This window comes from Ailuropoda melanoleuca, chromosome 16 (genome assembly GCF_002007445.2).
Source record: "Ailuropoda melanoleuca isolate Jingjing chromosome 16, ASM200744v2, whole genome shotgun sequence".
Classification (NCBI taxonomy): domain Eukaryota; kingdom Metazoa; phylum Chordata; class Mammalia; order Carnivora; family Ursidae; genus Ailuropoda; species Ailuropoda melanoleuca.
In genome coordinates, this window is record NC_048233.1 from 66,582,420 (window position 1) to 66,600,752 (window position 18,333).

Sequence of the window (18,333 nt, forward strand, 5' to 3'; positions counted from 1 at the left end):
TGAGCTAGTGATAACAAAGGACTGTGATTTTTTTTTTTAAGATTTTATTTATTTGAGAGAGAGAGAGCACAAGTAGGGGGTTGGGGGAGGGCAGAGGGAGAGGCAGAAACAGGCTCCCCGCTGAGCAGGAATCTGGGGATCATGACCTGAGCCAAAGGGAGACGCTTAACTGACTGAGCCACCCAGGCACCCCAGGACTCTCGTATTTTTGATGAGCAACTGTTGTAGAAGAATGAGAGAGGACCAGGTTGGGAGAGAAAAGAATCAGGAGTTCTATGTTCTGACCTGCCGAGGCTTGCAATGCCTACTAGTATACAATTAGGGATCTTTAGTAAGCTGTGCAGGTAAGGCCTCTGATGTGTAAGGGAGAGATCAGAGCTAGAGTTGTAAATCTGTGCACAACAGCCGTATAAACAGTGTTTAGAATCACCCGAAAGATATCACCTAGGGAGACTGTATTTAGGGAAGAGATGCAATCTGGCATCTGCAATGTGGACAAAAGCACCTTAGAGTCAGAATCTTTCTCATGCCAGAAGCAGGAAGAACAAGAAAATAGATATGTTAATCTTTGATAAAGTTACAGATCAAGAAAGAATGAGTCAAGCAGAAGAGGAATTAGATGTGATGGAACCCAGGTCAGAGATCCAGTATGGCATTTCCCGTGTACATTCCGTTTTGGGGAGAAGGTACTGTGGATCAAACTCTCCCCCTAGTTGTCTATTTACAAAGCTGGGAATTTGGGAAATGGCCTGATGTCATTAATCTTTGAGCTGTAGAAGGAGTTGCTCACAGGGGCCAAGCAAAGCCAAAGGAGCACATGAAGGAGTGTTATCCAATAGAAGATTCTTGCAGCGGAATATATGTCGAGTATAATAAGTTTCAGGACAGCCCTCATCCTTTCTGCCTCCCTGCCCTCCCACCCCCCATTCCATGGAAATCAGAGCAGGGATGGGAGTAGGTAATGAGGAGTGAAGGTGGGCGGGGGTTGGGGGACTCAGAGGGAAGGTGAGTGAAGTGTGTGCACAGGTAGATGTATATGGAAAGGCTTGGGCGGGGTGGGGTGGGGGCTTCAGACAGTAATAACAGGCTTTGGGGCTATGCATTTGGCTCAGTCTCCTGTCTGGGTTGGGAGCAGACTCTGAGCCACTAGGAGGCGGAAGTTTAGTTTTGAATCTACTTTGTAGTTTATAGAAGTTTCTGAAATTGTCTATGGCAGGGGGGATCTGACTGACTCATTTGGAGGAATGTGTGACTATTGATCTCGGGGTTTGGGGTTCAAGCCCCACATTGGGTGTAGAGATTACTAAGAAAAATAAACTTTAAATAAATTGTCTAGGGCAGTGAGTTTTCTTTGGTAAAGCCTGTCTACTAGCAAAGACTAAAAATAACTTGCCCTTCTCCACCCTCTTCCCAAATCCCAGTCAAGAACCTAAACTTTGTGGGTACACTAATTATTCCTGCTCCTAGAGAAAGGAGGGGATCTCTTTTTTTCTCTTCATTTGGGAGAATGGGAGATGGTGGATATATGTCCAATGGATTGGGACTGGTTTTTTCCTTGTTCACCACTGCTTATCAAGCAGTGTTGAGATGATAAGTTGACCCAATTTACTGCTTTCCTTGAGGGAAAGAATGTACCAGCCAGAGGAGGTGAGTATTGATATATTTGTGAGTTGTATTTTTAATGTAAATGAATTGCTTTTGTCTGATACTGTGTTAATGTAGAGGCACTGTGGGGGGGAAAAATCAGTTTTTGAACTGACAGAGCTAGGGGTCAGGATAATTAATCAGAGTAAATAATACCCTATGACTTCTCTTGGTACATTCTCTCTGGATACATTTTTAAAAATTACTACCAAGAAAAATCATCCAAAACTTGAAATAAAGCAAGGAAAAGGAAGGCTAGTATCCTTTCAGTGTCATTTTTTAACACGTTTGCCTAATAATTCTTTAATTATTGATGTCTGAGAATTTGCCTATGTTTGATTTTACTATTTATTATTTGATTAGAAACCAGACACTGAAGTTACATGGTAACTTACAGATTTCTGTCCAGTTAAAAAATATAACCCCCAGAGGTTAATGTGCAATACGATATTAACAATTTTTGTATCTAGTAACCCCATAAATTAATTTCAACATTCCTTTGACCAACTGTATAAAAATCTCTGCTTCTCCAAGTCTTCTCTGAACCAGCTTTTGTCATCCTAATGATTCCCTCATTAGTCGCTTGAGTAAAATCTTAGACATGTGTTCATTCTATATTTATCTGGTAGTCTTGTGTGTAATTTTTTGAAAATTATATGTTAACATTATAACATTTTTTTTTTTAGATTTTATTTATTCATTCAACAGAGATAGAGACAGCCAGCGAGAGAGGGAACACAAGCAGGGGTAGTGGGAGAGGGAGAAGCAGGCTCATAGCAGAAGAGCCCGATGTGGGGCTCGATCCCACAATGCCGGGATCACGCCCTGAGCCGAAGGCAGACGCCCAACTGCTGTGCCACCTAGGCGCCCCAACATTATAACATTTCTACTCAACTCTGCTTCTTTCCAATGTCTACAAAGGGAATAAATTGCTCAGTCAGATTTTTGCATGTTTGATGGTTAACCTTGTGAATGGGATCATGTCGAACCTCTTAGGACATCAGGATTCTTACAGAAAACTTTAATCATGGCAGGGTAACACAAAACCAAAAATGTATGTATAAGATTTTGGCTTATCTGGAATTTGGAACACCTAAAGGCTTATCATTTAGGAAGTTTCTGAGTTCAAAAGCCTGATTGGTGTATGTTCCTACTGGATGCTGGGTGTGGAGATTCTCCCACCAGCAGAGAGCAGAGTGTCAGAGACAGATGAGAACAAGTATCTTGAACTGTGGCTTGAGCTTGCTTGGTGGGAAGAAGAGGAAAACTATTTCCAGTGTTCCCGATTAGAATGTATGATATAATTTTCCCAAAAGGCAATTAAATAAGTAATGATTGGTTTCTTTGAATTGCCCACAATGTAGTTGAAATAATGTCTTTATGCAACAGAATTATTTTCAGTAATTGTATCTTTTTACTGCAAACATATTTCAGATACTGTATGAGTCAAGTAGTCTTTTGTGGGGCCGACTGAGGAACTAGTCCCAATTTGTAACATTGTTTTTTATAGAAAACATGTATTTGTTTCCAAACAACTAAATAAAAATGCTGTGGGGAGAAAATACAGTTCTTTTATAGATTGGGAACAGCCTACAGTGAGGTTTATTACAGTGATAAAATTAAGCAAATTAAAAGCTGCTTTACTAAAAGGGAATAAAGAGAAAGTGTGTGTGTGTGTGTGTGTGTGTGTGTGTGTGTGTTTTGTTGATGTTATCACACAAAGTAGGACGTATCCCAGGTTCCTGAAGCCTTTGTCCACGTTTGCCTTTTTCATATGGTGCTATTGTTCATACCTCGTGATTGTTACAAACAAAATAATTTTCAATTTCAGATTAAACTTTCAGTATTTCATCCACCAAAATATCATACTTTCACCCCAATTTCTGCTGAAACAGAGCAGATTTCTTTCTGGATTTTCTAAGTAGAACATTGTGCTAATGAATAATGAGACTGACCACTTCCTTATAGCAAAGTAATTTTAGTGTTCTGAATAGCAGCTAATACTCTATTTCTTTCCTGAAGGAGATTCCGCAGGGAATCCAGCATTCGAATAATTATGGTAAGTTAATAATAATCTTTGAAGATCTGACATAGGCACACTAGAAGATTTCCAAAATTTATTGAGGGTGGTGGTGATGGTGAATTTTTCTTAAGGCGTTTATTAAAGGTCATTTACATTTTTTGTTTTCTGCATTGGTGAACTAGGGATATAAGTGGTCAATGCCAGAAATTAGTGAACAAGAGATCATTTTGGCCATGACCAGAGAGGCATGTTTTCTGATGGGAAATCCCTCAGAACTAAATTGGGAAAGTGCCAAATATCATATTCCAGAGAGGAAATAAAGTGTTAGAAATTGGAACAAGGCTGGAAAGTAGAATGATTCATCAGCTTTAGTTCCGTTGCTCTTAAAATAGTTTATATTTATTTCACTTCTTATATCAAGCATTTCCTATGTAATTAAAATGCCTCAAAATAACATTAAAGAATGTACAATTTCCTGTATATGGCTATGCCTATAGTAAGTTAACTATTTCTCAAGGTTATTTTTACTATATTTGCTTTTATAATGTGTTAATGAACTTTTGTGCGTGAATCTTTGTCCATATTTTACCTTATGCCTTTAAGATGGATGCCTTCAGTGGAAATTGGTAGGTCAAAGGCTATGAATATTTATTGCTTCTGTTACACATGACTTTACAGAAATACTGTCAATTTGTTTTCCATCCGGTTCTTGGTGTGTATTTTGCTCATTCTCCCTAGGATTCTAGGATCGACTATTATTTTCAAAAACACCTCCCCCGGCCCGCATGCAAACCTACCACTCCCCCCACACACCCCAATAACATAAAAAAATTAAAATTCACAAACAAGATAACATAGTCATGCTGATGTAGAAAAGACGTTAGGGTTCGAAGCCAGCGGCCAAGAAAGAATTCTTGAGATGTCTTTGGGGCAAAAGACATTTGATTTTATTAAAGCATGGGCACAGGACCCGTGGGCAGAAAGAGCAGCACCGGGGTCATGAGAGTGGCCTATTATATACTTTCAAGTAGGGAGGGGCTTAGGGACAGCTTAAGTCCCTAAGGAATTTGAAAGCAAGGTTTCCAGGACTTTGAGGGGGCTGGCTATTTTTGGGAAAAGGTCGTTTATTACCGTCTAATAAAACCTTAGCCATGAGACCCTTCAGATGTTTATTGGTGGGCCATATGCTTGGGGGGAGGGTGATTTCCAACACGTATCTTGGGGGGTTTAGAGATAAAGGAAGTTTCCAAAAGAATTTTTATATGTTAAAGGAGGCTTACAGGATCCTGGGGGCAGGGGGGTCGGGCTAGGATTGCCTTTGCCCTTAGCAAAGTATTAACATCAAGGCAGTTGAGTCCCTGGAGGAATGTCACTCTGCCTCTTTCAAGGACTTGTCAATGAGCTGTAGGTAGGAAGGAAATTTAATAATTTTTCTTCTGCCTTTGTTTCCCACATCAATGCTACAGAAGGGTAAAAACTGAAAGGCGCCTTTTCCCCCTTATGTTTTTGAAACATAAGTTTCTCTCAGTTCTACTTTCTTCAAGTAACCATTTTAATACCGTGTGTGTGTGTGTGTGTGTGTGTGTGTGTGTGTGTGTGTGTGTGTATGACCAACTTAACATTTGAAAACCAGGCGTTGCTCTTTACAAAACCTACATTTGGGAAGGAGGGTAGTGTGACCTGGTAGGGGTTCAAGGCCACTGAACCAGTATCCCTGCATTCATTAAGGTCACAACACTCTTGACACAAGTGCCATCTCTAGCCACCTTTGAGAATTGCCTGTGGTTTTTGCTGACATTCCAATGGGGACAGTGAGACACCAGCACATTCCGACAGGAAGGGAAGGTGGATTTCCAGAGCCATAAATTGGCAAACTTGAAAATGGTGATTTAAAGGTATTGATAACATGCATTTGAAAAAGATTACAGTATCTAGTCAGTAAAACATTGAAGGCTTGTAAAAAACTTAGGCTTTTATCTAAGAGAGTGGAAAGGAGCCGCTGTTTGTCTAGACAAGTAAAACATTAAAGATTCCCAGTATGGGACAAAATTCATGACTATTGATAATTGAGGCCTCTTTTCCTCATCGCTACTCTTTAGAGTGTCCTGCTTATTTGCTTATCTTTCAGAAATGTTCCATGTTGGTGCTCATTCTCCCTCTTCTTCGAATTATTGGAGAGTTTGTTTTATTTTTTAATTGAGAATTAGGTGCTGGCATTGTTCTATGTTATCCCTAAATACTTAAGTATACTAAGAACGAGGACAGTTATAGAGGGTCCTGTATAGCTACAGTACTATTCTCACACTCAAAAATGTACTGTAGACAACAAATATTATCCAATACACACTCATATTTAAATTTCTGTCAGTTGTCCCCCCAAAAAATCCTTTAGAGCTATTTTTCCGTTCAATCCAATCCAAGCTGGCAATTGCGTTTGCTTGTGATTATATACTGTTTTTTTAAATTAAACTTTAATTTTGAGATAATTATAGATTCCCATGTAATTGTAAGAACTAATACAGAGAAATCCCATTTACGTTTTACCCAGTTTCCATAAATGATAACATCTTGCAAAACTATAGCATGGTATCACAATAGCCTGGCACGGATACCTGATACCATCAAATACCAAATATTTCCATCACTGAAAGGATCTGTCTTCTTGCCTTTTTATAGCCACCCCCACTTACCTCCTCCTGCCTCTACTCTCCCTAACCTGGAAACCGCTCGTCTTTTTTCCATTTCTATAATTTTGTCATTTTAAGAATGTTACATGAATGGAATTGTATAGCATGGAAACTTTTGGATCAGAATTGGCTATAAATATTCCTGTACAGGTTTTTGTGTGAACATAAATTTCTATTTCTCTGGGTCAGATATTCAGGAGTATAATCATGAAGTCATATGGTATTTGCATTTTAGCTTTTTAAGAAACTGCCGCATGCCCTTCCAGAGCGACTGTACTATTACATATTTCCACCAGCAATGTAGGTATGATTCAGGTTTAGAGCACTTATAAATATCTCTTACTAAAATTATTTTTAGATATTTCATATTTTCCTTTTTTGGGTATTTCATATTTTTTTGCATTTGTTAATGAGATAGTCTCCTCAAATATATATTCTTTGAATTTTCTTTCGGTATTATTTTATTTAAAAAGCAGCAGAAATATCAGAAAATGCTGGGAAGTACAGAGAAAACACTCCAAGTTATTTTTAATTCTCTGACTTAGAGAGCTTATGTGTTAATATTTTTATGTGTATCGGGGTGCCTTGGTGGCACAGCGGTTAATTATCTGCCTTCGGCTCAGGGCGTGATCTCAGGGTCATGGGATCGAGCCCCACATCAGGCTCCTCTGCTATGAGCCTGCTTCTTCCTCTCTCACTCCCCCTGCTTGTGTTCCCTCTCTCGCTGGCTCTCTCTCTGTCAAATAAATTTAAAAAAAATAATTAAAAAAATATTTTTATGTCTATCATTCTAGTCTGTCAGGAATATTTGTATGTGTTTTGTGTGGAATATGATGTGTGTTAGTATTTTTATGTGTATCCTTTTATTTTTAAAAATATTTTATTTATTTATTTTAAAGAGAGAGAGTGAGAGCATGGGGCGGGGGAGCAGAGGGACAAGTAGACTCCACACTGAGCATGGAGCCTGACGTGGGGCTCCATCCCATGACCCTGAGATCACGACCTGAGCCGAAATTAATAGTCCGATGCTTAACCGATTGAGCCACCGGAAGCCCCTATGGGTATCCTTTTAAAACACAGATATGTATATGTATACTCTACAAAAATGGTATCATGTTGTTGCATAACCTACTCTCTTCACATAACAATAATTCTAACATTTTTCTTTTTCACTCAGCAGCCTAATTTTAATAGCTTCACCTGTGAAAAATGCTCTCCAGAGATTTGTTTCCTTTGTCACGAACATCCTTTGTTGTGAATCCGAGAAAGTTGTCGTACTCCAGGGCGGTCATTTCCCTTCACTAGTGTAGTCCCTTCACTAAACTTTTAATAGTTCTTATATTTCTGCAATTTAGTCACTGAATGTTCTAAAGAGGCAACCACAGTGAAGAGAAAGAATGGTAATTTTGTCTTTTCAATTTCTTAGTTCCATTTCATATTGGATTACCTTAGTTAAAATTTTCAGAAAATGGGGGTGCCTGGATGGTACAGTCAGTGAAGCGGCAGACTCTTGGTTTTGGCTCAGGACCATGATCTCGGGGTCCTGGGATCGAGCCCCGCATTGGGCTCCACTCTCAGTGCAGTGTCAGCTTGGGATTCTCTCTCTCTCTCTCTCTCTCTCTCTCTCTCTCCCTCTGTCCCTCTGGCTCATGCTCTCTCTCTGTCTCTCTAAAGTGGGTAAATGAATCTTTAAAGAAAATTTTTTTCAGAAAATGTAAAAAATGGTGACTGTGTTTTATATGTTGTTGCTTTCTCCCTCCTCTGATTTTTCGATGGGGATGCATCCACTGTCATCGTTGAGTAGTGTATTGGTTGGTGGTTCGAATTGGGGTAGGAATCTTTATTATTGATAATGAGATGAACATTACTTTTGACTGAGGTGATCACATGTATGATGCAAAGTATATTTAATTGCTAATCGATTCCTAATACCCAACCATCCAGGGAAAAATTCTGCTTAAACAGGCGGAATAATTCTAATAGTGCAGTGCTGAATTTGATGTGCTCATTTATTATTTATTTGCTCATATTACTTTTTGTCAGGTCATAGTAAAAGGCTTATGCCTGATTCACGAATGTATTTCTAGCTTTTTAAATAATCTGAATCAAATGTATATAACAATTTAATTAGCTCTTCCTTAGATTTTGAAATAATTCATTCGCTAAAAAACATCACTGATTCCTTAGGAGTTTTTGGAGGTAATTTTCAAATATTTATGTGTCCATAACTGCTCCTTCAGATATTCTACTTCTGAAGCAATTTATGGTTCAAATTATATTCTCCAAGAACTTCCCACAGTAGTAAGATTTTCAAATTCATTATCAAATAATCTTGCATGACCTAATAATTTATTTTTAAAAACCTCCCTTGGGGCAAAGAAGGTCCTAAGAGTGAGGAACGCAGCAGGAAAAACAAGCAAGAACCTTGCTTTCATGGAACTAATGCTCTAGTGAAATGAGTAAAAAATATTTAACAAACAAGATGATATCAGATCGTAATAAACCTTGTATTTCATTTGCTCACGAAAAATTTCTAGCTTTTCTTCTAGCCACACAGTAGGGTGTACTGATCTGCCCTTTAGAGTTACATATGGACGTGAGATTGCTTTCCCAGTGAAATATGGACAGAAGTCATGTGTCACTCCAGGATCTACAATCTGCCGTATGGACTCTTTCCCTCTGTCATGGCAGCCCCCACTTCTGCTGCAATTTATTAATCAAGTAAGTCACGAGGCCCAGCTGGTATGAAGGTTTGGGAGAATCGATTCTCCTTCTTGAGAGGAGTTGCAAAGTCACATTGCAAAAGGTGTAGATTCAGGTATGGGTGAAAAATTGTGAGCATTTGCAATCAATAGACCATTATTTTCTGCTTGGATTTTAAAAATTTCCTTTTTTTTTTTTTAAATCTCTCTTTCGTTTTGTTTTTTTTTTTAACTTTTTAAAATTTTTCAAATTTTTAAAAATTTGAGTACTGATTTCGGTTGTATTTAAAAAAAACTTAAGTATTACTATTTTGATCTGTTTCTATTCACAGAACACTCCTGACACCAAATGTGTGGAGTTTTTCTCATACCAACCATTCTGCCGCTTTCTGGGCACCCACTGGGTGGACTACAGTTTAATTCAATTCTGACACTAATTACTCAGAGATGGCACAGACCCCTCGGTACTACAAGATGGCCCCCACTTCAGATGTCAGTCCCAAGTCTGGGCAACCTATACTTCTGACTTAACCAGCGATGAAGTGGGGGATTCCCATGATTCCTGCCTCATATAATTGGCTAGAATGGCTCACAGAACTCTGAGAATCACTTTACTTAATACTACTGATTTATTATAAAGCGTACAACTCAGGAACAGCCAGATGAAAGAGATGGATAAGGCAAGGTATGTGCAAAGGGCCTAGAAACTTCCATGCCTTCTCTAGGTGTGCCACCCTCCCAGAACCTCCCTGTGTTCACCAGCTCAGAAGCTTTTGAATCCTGTTGGGCGTAGGGCTAAAATTTCCAACCCTCTCATCACTTAGTTGTTTCTTCTGGCAACAAACCCCCATCCCAAAGCTAAACTGGGGCCCACTGAGAGTACCCTTATTCACATAAACTCAATATAATTGAAAGGGGCTTCTAATGAGTAGTAAAAGCTGTTCCTCTTAACCTGATCACTCAGGAAATTCTAAGAATTTTAGGAGCTTTGTGCCAGGAACCAGGGACAAAGATCAGATATATTTGTCTAAGTATATCGTAATATCACAAATACATTTAGACCTACAAATTTCCATTGAGCAAGGCTTTGGGTATCCTACCAGTTACCACATGTTAACATGTGGTGGTCTTCTTTATTATTATTCTGTAAATAGTCCAAAGTTGTGGTTTTACTTTCTTTTTTGGTCTAAGATCATGTTTTTAAAATGTTCAAATCAGGGGCACCTGGGTGGCTCAGTGCGTTAAGCGTCTGCCTTCAGCTCAGGTCACAATCCCAGGGTCCTGGGATGGAGCCTCGCATCGGGCTCCCTGCTCAGTGGGGAGTCTGCTTCTCCCTCTCCCTCTGCCTGCTGCTTCCCCTGCTTGTGCTCACTCTCTCTCTCCCTGTTTCTCCCTGTTTCTCGCTGTTCTCCCTGTTTCTTTCTCTCGAATAAATAGATAGGTAAAATCTTTAAAATCTTTTAAAAAAATGTTGAAATCATCAGGATTTTCTCTTTATCTTTGTTATTAGTGACTGCATTATATTACATTTCGATTGGAGGATATGTTTCATATAGTTGTGCTGCATAGAGGTCCATTATTATATGGGCAATCTTCAAAAATGTTTCATGGGTTCCTGAAAAGAAGTTGTGGACATTTTTAAATCGTATGCAAAGTTTGAGATAGATCTGTATGTAAGTCCACACACATTAATTAGAATACATGAAGTCTTGAAGTACACACACATATAATTTATCACAGACAGAGAGTAGTATGTTAAATATCCTATTATAAGCAAGTTTCTGTCCATTTATCCTCTTTTTTTGTTTTAAATATTTCAATGCTTTGTCATTAATATATGAAAGATAATTATTAGTTCATCATTTTAGATTATGTATAATTTAATTTCTGGTCTTTATCAGGCATTCATTTAGATCTGCCTGAATAAAGTGAATCCCTATCAAGTTCCTTTATTCTGTGTCAGGAGCAAGAATTTCTGTGCCCTTCACGGTCCTTCCAGCTAGAACAAGAATCAGATTGACATGAGACCGATTAACAGGGGAAAATAAAATTTAATAGCATTCATCTGGGGAATCTACGTGGACAAGGAAATTCCAAAGATAGGCAAAATGAGGTATATGTCATTCTGAACTAAGAAGGGGGTTGGGGTCTGGGATTTCAAAGGGGAGGAATGGAATTTATACGAAGAGGAAAAACAGTAATGGTTTGGTAGATAAGTGTTTTCTGGGCCACTGGGAAACAATGGAGCATAGAGGACTTTGGCGAATAGGTCTTGCTACGTTCCTCCCTATCATACCTAGTTCATATCATAATGCAGTTATCTATGGCGAAAGCTCCCTTCCTCAGTAGGTCCTCTCTCTAAATTCTTTTTAGGAGGCTCCTGGCTGGCTCAGTTGGTAGAGCATGAGACTCTTGGTCTTCAGGTCATGAGTTCAAGCCCTGCATTGGGTGTGGAGCCTTTTAAATTTTTTTTTTTTTTTTTTTTTAGGCATTTGAGAGGGAGGTGAAGAGCTTTTCCTGAATGTGCTGAGTTTTTATTACTTTTTAACTCAAAATTATCTTCATGCTGAAGTGGCCCATTTTGGGGCAGCCTGCCCTTGGCCCCTACATCTGATATAGAGTTAATGGTTAAGTGATCTTGTCTTTCACATCTTGGAGAAACTAAGATAAGAAAAAAGTGGAAACAAGTGTATTGTTTGTCATAATCAACATGGATGGATGAAACTCACCTATTAAAAGGGAAGGATTGGATTAAAATACTAAATCCTATTATACACTATGTACCAAAATCACAGTTCAAATGAAATGCTATTAGTCAAAACAAGAAACAACTCAAATGGCCACCAACAGTAAATGGTTAAGTAAATTGTGGTATGTTCATACAATAGAATACTTTATAGCAATGAAATTGAACCAGAGCTGGACACAAAATCACTGAATCTTCAAACATTAAGATGAATAAAAAATGTCAGACAGAAAAAAAATTTATTACTATTTAATTTATACAGATTTCAAAAACTTGCACTTAAAGATGTATTCCCAGATAGTGAAAGCATAAAAACAAAAACAGAAAGTGTTTGCTTTAAGGGATGAATGAGAAGGAACACAAAAGGACATTTAAAGCTGGCAATATACCACTATTTCTTAATTTGAGTTGTAGCTCTGTATAAGCATTCATTAGGCTATACATAAATTTTTAAAAATTTTTTATTTTTTTGCACATACATTTATAACACCTGGATAGAGCATTTTATTAGTTTCCTATGGTACTTAATAAATTATCACATATTTAGCAGCTTAATATAACATCCATTTATTATCTCACTGTTTCTTTTTAAGATTATTTTATTTTTAATTTTTTCCCCAGCTTTATTGAAATTTAATTGACATGCAACACTGTGTAAGTTTAAGGTGTGCAACTCATTGATTTATTTTTTATCTTGCAAAATGATTACCACCATAGCATTAGCCAGCATCTCTATCCCAGTACATAATTTTTTAATGTAAAATTTACCATCATAACCAGTTTTAAGTGTACAGTTCAGTACAGTCCCACTGTTGTGCAACTGTAACCATCATCCATCCCTGGAACGTTCTCATCTTCCCAAACTGAAACTCTGTCTGCATTAAACAACTCCCCAGCTTCCCTCTAACCCCTGGCAACCACCATTATACTTTCTGTCTCTTGGATTTAACTCTTCTAAGTACCTCATAGAAATGGAATCCTACAGTTTTTTCTCTGTTTTCTTGTTGGCGTTTAGCCAGGGGCCTGCTCTCGCCTATGAGGTGGGCTGCCAGCCTTTCCCTGCCAGGTGGGGCTATCCATGGGGCCCTCTCGGTGTGGAAGCCTGCTTCTTCAAACCAGCAAGGGAGAAAAGTCTCTCTTCTGGCTACCAAGGTAGGGTCTTATAACGTAGCAGAGTCAAAGGTGCAATCGTCACCTTTGTCATGTTCCCTCGCTTAGAACAAGTCACAGGTTCTATCTGAATTCAAGAGGAAGAGATTTGCACATAAGTGATTTTATGCACTCTTCTGTATGAGTAATATATTAATAGCACATTTTAAAAAATGAATAAATTAAAAGGATAAAATAGCATGGATAGGTAAAAAGGTGGTGATCTATTTATCTATCTACCTATATGAACTGTTACCTATAGTAAATTAAAAACAAAAACAGACACACACACAAAAACCCCAATGCAGGACACCAATGATTATCCTAACCATAATGGAAATCAAAGAAAAAACATCAAATAGAATTATGAAGGTCATTTTATATTGATTATACTTCATAATTTTTTAGAAAGATTTTATTTATTTATTTGAGAGAGAGGGATAGTGAGAGAAAGAGCAGGAGCAGTGGGGAGAGGGAGAAGCAGGCCCCCCACTGAGCAGGGAGCCCAACTCGGGGCTCCATCCCAGGACCCTGGGATCATGACCTGAGCTGAAGGCAGACGCTTGACTGACTAAGCCACCCAGGCGCCCCCATAATTTCTGGTTTTTTAAGGTAATTTTTTTCCATGAATGGATATTTGCAAGATTCTTTATTATTCTTTAAACGTCAAAATTTTAAAAGCCTGTGTCTTGGAAGAGTCTCTGCTCATTATCTTTATCAGAATATGGTGATGAGCTCTTCCTCTTTGTTGAGTGCTGGAAAGCTGACTTCAGTTCTGTCTTGAGTAATGCTTTTATTCCATTCAGTTTGTATAGATTCAGTTAACTTTGGGGGAACACCACCATTCTTGGGAGTTCACGTCACCATTTCATTTGCCCCAGGCTATCTATCCCTATCTTTTCTTCTCTTGTTATTTTCACCTCTTTATTCATGTCCTGTGTGATCAGAGAGTGTTTCTCCAGTTTGTCTTCTGTCACTGATCTGCAAATTAGTGTTTTATAGCATCCAGTGTATTTGTCTGATGTCTTCTCCCTGGGTGTTAGTTTCATTGCCCTTCCTTCTTATCTTGGCTTAGCTCCTCATCGAGACCCCTTCTTGTTCAATTGAGGCGATTCTTTCTAGGGACAAAAGTAAATGAATAATTTCCCATGTTTCTTCCGATTCAGAAAAAGCATTTCCCACTGAATTATTCGGTCATCAGAACGATGTTACTTTGTGCTGTAGAACTTCTTCATAGATCTCATATTGATCGAGTCCTATTATTCATCCTGAAGGAGAAGAATTCTATGTAGAGCCAATGTTAAAGAGTACTTATGTCTACTTAGATCAGAACGCTCAGATCTGCCCTTCTCTGGGGTTTCCTGCATTTCCAGCTTGACTTTAAGGCTGGACCTACCTTGATAGGAAAAACAATGCGGGCTTTCTCCCCAAATGTAAAACTCTTCAATGCAAACGCAGAGAGACTCACACCGAGATAGTTCTTTTCTTTTTTTTTTTTTAATTTTTTTTTTTAAGATTTTATTTATTTATTTGACAGAGTCAGAGACAGCCAGCAAAAGAGGGAACACAAGCAGGGGGAGTGGGAGAGGAAGAAGCAGGCTCATAGCAGAGGAGCCTGATGTGGGGCTCGATCCCAGAACGCCGGGATCACGCCCTGAGCCGAAGGCAGACGCTTAACCACTGTGCCACCCAGGCGCCCCTATTTTTTTTTTAATGATTTTTTTTTATTATATTATGTTAGTCACCATACAGTACATCCCCAGATTCCGATGCAAAGTTCGATGCTTCATTAGTTGGCATATAACACCCAGTGCACCATGCAATACGTGCCCTCCTTACTACCCATCACCAGTCTATCCCATTCCCCCACCCCCCTCCCCTCTGAAGCCCTCAGTTTGTTTCTCAGAGTCCATNATAGTCTCTCATGTTTCATTCCCCCTTCTGATTACGCCCCCTTTCTTTATCCCTTTCTTCCCCTACCGATCGTCCTAGTTCTTATGTTCCATAGATGAGAGAAATGATATGATAATTGTTCTTCTCTGCTTGACTTATTTCACTTAGCACTATCTCCTCCAGTGCCGTCCATGTTGCAGCAAATGTTGAGAATTCGTTCTTTCTGATAGCTGAGTAATATTCCATTGTATATATGGACCACAGCTTCTTAATCCAGTCATCTGTTGAAGGGCATCTCGGCTCCTTCCATGATTTGGCTATTGTGGACAATGCAGCTATGAACATTGGGGTGCATATGGCCCTTCTCTTTACTACGTCTGTATCTTTGGGGTAAACACCCAGTAGTGCAATGGCTGGGTCATAGGGTAGTTCAATTTTTAACTTTTTAAGGGACCTCCACACTGTTTTCCAGAGTGGCTGTACCAACTTGCATTCCCACCAACAATGTAGGAGGGATCCCCTTTCTCCACATCCTCTCCAACAATTGTTGTTTCTTGCCTTGTCTATCTTTGCCATTCTAACTGGCGTAAGGTGGTATCTCAGTGTGGTTTTGATTTGAATTTCCCTGATGGCTAATGATTTTGAACATTTTTTCATGTGTCTGTTAGCCATTTGTATGTCTTCATTGGAAAAGTGTCTGTTCATATCTTCTGCCCATTTTATGATTTGTTTATTTGTTTCTCGTGTATTGAGTTTGAGAAGTTCTTTGTAGATCTTGGATACCAGTCCTTTATCTGTGGTGTCCTTTGCAAATATATTCTCCCATTCCGTGGGCTGTCTCTTAGTTTTTTTGACTGTTTCCTTGGCTGTGCAGAAGCTCTTTATCCTGATAAAGTCCCATAAGTTCATTTTATCTTTTATTTCTCTTGCCTTTGGAGATGTGTCGTGAAAAAGGTTGCTCTGGCCGATGTCATAGAAGTTGTTGCCTATGTTCTCCTCTAGAATTTTGATGGATTCCTGTCTCACATTGAGGTCTTTCATCCATTTGGAGTTTATTTTTGTGTATGGTGTGAGAGAGTGGTCAAGTTTCATTCTTTTGCATGTAGCTGTCCAATTTTCCCAGCACCATTTATTGAAGAGACTGTCTTTTTTCCACCGGATGTTTTTTCCTGCTTTATCAAAGATTAGTTGCCCAAAGAGCCGAGGGTCCATTTCTGGGTTCTCTATTCTGTTCCATTGGTCGATGTGTCTGTTTTTGTGCCAGTACCATGCTGTCTTTGTGATCACAGCTTTGTAGTACAGCTCGAAATCTGGCATTGTGATGCCCCCAGCTTTGTTTTTCCTTTTCAACACTTCCTTGGAGATGCGGGGCCTTTTCTGGTTCCATACAAATTTAAGGACCAGAAATCAGTTGCATTTCTATACACTAATAACGAGACTGAAGAAAGAGAAATTAGGGAATCCATCCCAATTACAATAGCACCAAAAACCATACGTTACCTTGGAATTAACTTAACCAGAGACGTAAAGGACCTATATTCTAGAAACTATAAATCACTCTTGAAAGACATTGAGGAAGACATAAAAAGATGGAAAAATATTCCATGCTCATGGATTGGAAGAATTAACATAGTTAAAATGTCCATGCTACCCAGAGCAATCTATACTTTCAATGCTATCCCGATCAAAATACCGAGGACATTTTTCAAAGAACTGGAACACACCGAGATAGTTCTTAGCTGAATCAGCGGGTTCTTATTTGGCAGAAGAAGGCCAATAAGGAGAGGCACCTTACTGTATATTTGCAGACCCCTTTTAGTTTCAACATTTTTTTTTCATGTAAAACAAATCCATAGTCATTGAAGTCAGAATAAATCTTAGGTGCATCTAAAGCTGCAGTTGCAAAGAGGCAGAGAGGATTTGGGGGGAGTTTAACCTTGCCCCTCAGCCTGTTTTTCTGGTTAATGCACTGCTGCTTGCCTGGAATGGATTTCTGTTCTTACCTTTGGAGTCAGCTTCCCAGATACTTGAGCCCTGCTTACTGAGGTAGATTCTCTCCATGCTCCAAGGCCTTTCTACGAGGAGCAAGCCTGCTCATCAGGGTAGCCTCCCTTCCTGTCCTCAAGTTGGAAGGTATCCCTGGGGCCTCACTTCTATCATCAATGGGCTTTCTCTTTTCTCTTCCCCACCCCCTTCCATTCCCTTTACTTCCTTCCTTTTGCTTTCCTGTTTTCCTTCCAGCCCATTTTCTCTGCTAAACTTGAAGAGTGGATGGAGACCCTGTTATGGCCTCATTTGTGTCCCTTAGAATTCATATGTTGAATCCCTAACACCCAATGTGACTGTATTTGGAGACAGGGCCTTAAAAGGAGTCATTAAGACTAAGTGATGTCATATGAATGGTTTCTAATCCAATAGGACTGGTGTCTTTCCATGCAGAGGAACAGGCAGCAGGAACACGTGAGCACAGAGGAAAGACCCCGTGGGAACACAGCAAGAAGGAAGCCATCTGCGAGGCTGCAGGAGAAACCTGCTGACTCTTTGGCCTTGGACTTCCGACCTCTGGAACTGTCAGAAATAGACTCGTGTTTAAGGCACCGTGTTTGTGGTATTTTGTTTTGAGAGCCCTAGCAGACTAATACACACCCCATCTTACCCATCTGGGGATCTGGGCATATGTCTCATTTTTATCCCTAATATCTGATCCTGCTGAATTTTTCTTGCATTTTAGATATTTTATAGGCCTTTTAATGGGCACTGGGAAAGAAGGGTCTGCTTGGCCTTCCCTTAATCTCCTCTGAAACTTCACATTTCTTATGGTCTCTAGCATGTAATTTAGCAGTTATGTCCTATCTTGTTCCGTTCATTAATAGCAACAGCTTTAATATCATCTGCCCAATTAACCTGTAGCTTGCAAGCAGCAGGTTATTATGTTCTGTAATTCCTGTCTAACACCCTGCTACGCTTAAAAATGCTGGTGGGTTGGTTGATTGATTTAAAACCTTGAATTGGATCCAGGGCACAGGGATCTTTTTGATTCTTTCTGTTTCCTAGGTTCATATGGTGAATTCAGATCCCATGAAGAGTGGGGGTGGGGCAGCTGGGCCTTCTCCCAACAAATGTGAGTATTTTGGAGACCCCAGTTCTGGTTTCCACACAAAGTGATGTGCCGGTCTGTCGTTTTCGTTGGGGACCTAGAAGCAGATGTAGGCAAACAGCAGGTGAGGAGGAAGGGCGGTGGGAGGAGGCTGAGGCTGTAAACAACCAGAGCTATATTAAGAAAGGTCTTGCATGGGCAGCGCTGGTCTCAATGCTGCCACCCACTGGGCATTTCCTGAATTGACTTCCACAGTCAGCTGAGCAGGGACAGGTGTGGAATGATTTGTAGCATCAATGAGTCTTTGAGTTGCAAGGAGTCTTACCTATCATATCCTTTGGTGTTTTACAAAGTCCTGTGGTGGCACACGAAATGATTTTAGGTAGTATACC